At 44.6% G+C, this 3,721-nt stretch overlaps 1 non-coding gene across 1 annotated transcript; it reads left to right on the top strand.

Annotated features, from left to right (window-relative positions):
• Positions 1-555: 555 nt before the first annotated feature.
• On the top strand, positions 556-629 carry trnai-aau (transfer RNA isoleucine (anticodon AAU)). Its single transcript has one exon. It is a non-coding gene; the product is annotated as a tRNA-Ile (tRNA).
• Positions 630-3,721: the final 3,092 nt, after the last annotated feature.

Genomic DNA, 3,721 nt, shown 5'->3' with positions numbered 1-3,721 from the left:
GCAGTCTGAAAATTAGCCAGTCAACTGTAGTCCTCAGCCATAAAGCATCCCTGTACTGGCCATTTCCATCCTTTATTGGATGTGTTGTTTTCAGGACAGGAAGAAGCCTTTCCCTCGGTGATCTTCAAGGCTCCAGTCTTTTAAAACTATCTAATTTCCTGACATGGGATCCTTGGCCTGCTTCTCCTTCCTTTGACGCATGTTTCAGGAAGCAGATGTTGCTTTATTGTTCAGTGTGAGCAATTGGGTCGAGGTTGGCGAGAAGTGGTTCTTCAGAGCACATGGTGGCTTCTGGACCACCATGTTGAAGAAGGGAAGTAGGTGTGCATCCTTCTTTCACATTGTTAAAGCTATCCATGCTGACTTTGCTCAGTAGATAGAATATGTTTTTCAGACTGGATGTTGGGATTTTAATCCCCCAGTGTAAATATGTGAGTGGGTCGAACTGAGGGCTTCAAAACAATAATCAAGAGAAAAGACATCTGTTCAAGGGAAAGTCACCGCCTCATCACTATTTAGTGAAGCACCTCAGCAGCCATGACAATTTTTCTCTTTGGCCAGTTAGCTCAGTTGGTTAGAGTGTGGTGCTAATAACACCAAGGTCACAGGTTCAATCCCTGTACTGGCCAGTTCCCTACTTTACAGGTCCTGTTGCTTTCAGGACAGGAGAAGCCTTTTTCTGTTGAGGGAAATGTTCTCCAAAACAAGAGATTCTCTGGTTGTTTCGCAAAATGTCATTCGATTCCTTGTATCTGAATGTGCCATTGAAATACAGTAACTCAACTGATTGCAGGACGCAGGAAATTCAAATACACGCATGAGATTGCCTCAAAGAGAAGCACTAATGAATCTCTTAAAAATCAGTGCTCCTTTTTCAATTCATCTAATTGTGCTTCATTTTGAAAGTAACTTTAATTTCATAAACTCTAAAAGGTATCTTTAGTTGCTTGAATCACTCAAAACCACTCCAAAACATAGCAATTACCAAAGGATCCAGGAAGGTAGTAGCCATTGTTAGGGTATGATAGACAGATAGATGGTCTTTTTCTTTGTATTTTCTCTTCTCTTATTCACCACTAAATAATACAAGCTGACTGCTTTTCCAGAAAGTCCATAGTGAGAATTCACCAGTTGACCACTATTTCATTCTGAGGGGAATGACTCAGGTGTTTTTCATTTAAAGTGCACAGGATCTGATCAGAACTTGATCTTGTTCGCAGCCCAGCCCACACAATCCAATGTGGCAACAGAGGGTACAATGAATGGTCCATCATGCCATGTGAGCAGACCAAGTGAGTTAAACATTGATGGGCAGTTATCACTCTGAATTGGTTCTAGGGGCACAGCCAATTACGCTTTCCATCCATCCATCCATTATCTGTAACCACTTATCTTGTACAGGGTCGCAAGCAAGGTGGGGCCTATCCCAGCTGACTATGGGCAAGAGGCAGGGCACACCCTGGACAAGTCTCCAAATCATCACAGGGCTAACACATAAAGACAAAACCATTCACACTTACAGTCAATTTAGACCCACCAATTAACCTAACCTGCATGTCTTCAGGGGAAAACAGAGCACTCAGAGGAAACCCACACAGGCACAGGGAGAACATGCATACTCCACACAGAAAGGCCCCCATCAGCCACTGTGCTCAAACCCAGAACGTGCTGGCTGTGAGGCGACAGCATTAACCACTACATGACTGTGCCACCGCCAACTGTTCTAATGCTCCCCGAACCACCATGTTGCACCCAAATCCAGACCTATAGTGCCCAATATCATTGAAGCTGTGATGGTACTGGAATAAACCTCAGATCCAAAATTGCAGAAGTGGACCATACCTATCTTGAAGAGAACTTGTTCCATATTGATGGAAACAAACGGTTTTGGATATGCAAGCTTGCTCAAAAGCAGCCTTCAGGTGAAATATATTATTTAAAGAGGTGCAAACAACAGCTTCACAGGTTCCACTGAGAGTTGAACTCAGACCACAGGATTCAGAGTCCAGAGTGCTAACCATTACACAGCTGCAAGATTGTTTTTATGATCAAATTACTGCCATATAACTGACCTCGCTCTGGCAAAAAATTTAGCACCCACTTGGTCAAAGGCATACACAAACCACCAATCCCGATACCAAATCAAGGACCTTCAGTCTAATGCCCTCCCTACTGAGCTATTCCAGCATGCGCTACAGGGTTTAACTCATGGCTTTTTCCATGCAGTCGGATACAGCCTTTGGCCCTTATGAAATGTATGCAGCAAGCAGAAATTTGTTTTTGAGATCACATTCCATTATATTTCATTATAGGCATTAAGCAGATGCACAACACCAACTCATCAGACTTGGAGGTAGACTGCTGTATTCAAGCTGCCACCAAAACCTTCGGTGCTTTACAAAAGCAACTATGGTCTCGCCATGACATCAAGAGAACCAGCAAGTTGAAAGTATACAACGCCGCAGTCTTATCACCTCTGCTTTACGCCAACGAATGTATGACGCTCTTTGGTAAACTCTTCAAGTATCTGACCAGGCTACAACTGTGACACCTGCATCAAATCCTCAAAATAAGATGGCAGGACAAGGTCCCCGATGTAGAATTCCTCAGGCAAGCCAAAACATTAAGTGTGGAAACCCTTATCACAGCCTCCCAACTTCGTTGGGCTGGACACGTCTGGCGCATGCTTGACACGCGACTACCCCATGCCGTTTTCTATGGAGAACTGAGCCTAGGAAAGAGGCTGACAGAAACAAGGAGGACAGAAACTGAGGTACAAAGACGTTTGGAAGAGGAACATGAAGAATGCCGTCATTATCAATCAGACATGAGAAAGTGATGCCTCGGTTAGAGCAACATAGCGAAGCAAAGTTAAAAGCTCAGTGTTTGAAATTGAAGACAAGCATCAAAGGGAGTATAGGAGAGCTCACAAAACTAGACATTCCATAGCACCTCAACCGGGCCCTTCATGCCACTGCTGCGGACGACTCTGTCGATCTGGTGCGGGCCTCGCGGCCCATCTGCGTTTCTGTGCATCCTAATGAAGCAGGCATCATCGCTAGCAATGGACAGCCAACAAAGGGTTGTGGACAACTGGCACCATTGGTGGGGCCCCTTTGGTTATTCTGTCATAAGAGCAGGGCTGCCTGAGATTGATGACCCAGGACTAAGCGTGCAATGGTTGACAGAAATGATTTCGAGTAATCCTGACAAGTCCATCGTGCACTTGTGCAATGAGCTAAGACTGTTTCATGATGCAAACACCGGTGAGGCATTCCCAAACCCAGTTGTACGTGGGTGAATGGTTTCAAACGGGACATGGATCGTCGCCGATGAGGCATTCGTGAAACTTATGTTGAAAAGTCCAACATGAGAAGACTGATGGCAAACGACAGGGGGGGATGAAGTGCTAGGAACCTGGCTCTATCGCTGTAACGGTCCCTATATGTGGCGCAAATTGACATGGGACAGAAGAAGAAAAGAAACTGGAAACACCTGGATTTGTCTGGACTGAAATGGGCTGACACATTTTTATTACTGATTTGCTTCCTCTTGTTTAGCAAGCCAGCCATGCTTCTGCTGCATCCTTGTGTGTACTCTCAATTAATGAGATCTTGGAAATTTTGGTGTTAGAAGAAATCTGCTTGCCCCTCTCTGCTAAACACATCTCGAATTTCAAAAGCCTCTGGACAAAGAATTTCTCTCATCAAATTTGACACAC

The sequence above is a fragment of the Neoarius graeffei genome, chromosome 19, assembly GCF_027579695.1.
Source record: "Neoarius graeffei isolate fNeoGra1 chromosome 19, fNeoGra1.pri, whole genome shotgun sequence".
Classification (NCBI taxonomy): Eukaryota; Metazoa; Chordata; class Actinopteri; order Siluriformes; family Ariidae; genus Neoarius; species Neoarius graeffei.
The sequence above is the reverse complement of the archived record's forward strand: the minus strand, read 5'-3'. Positions and strand labels throughout refer to the sequence as shown.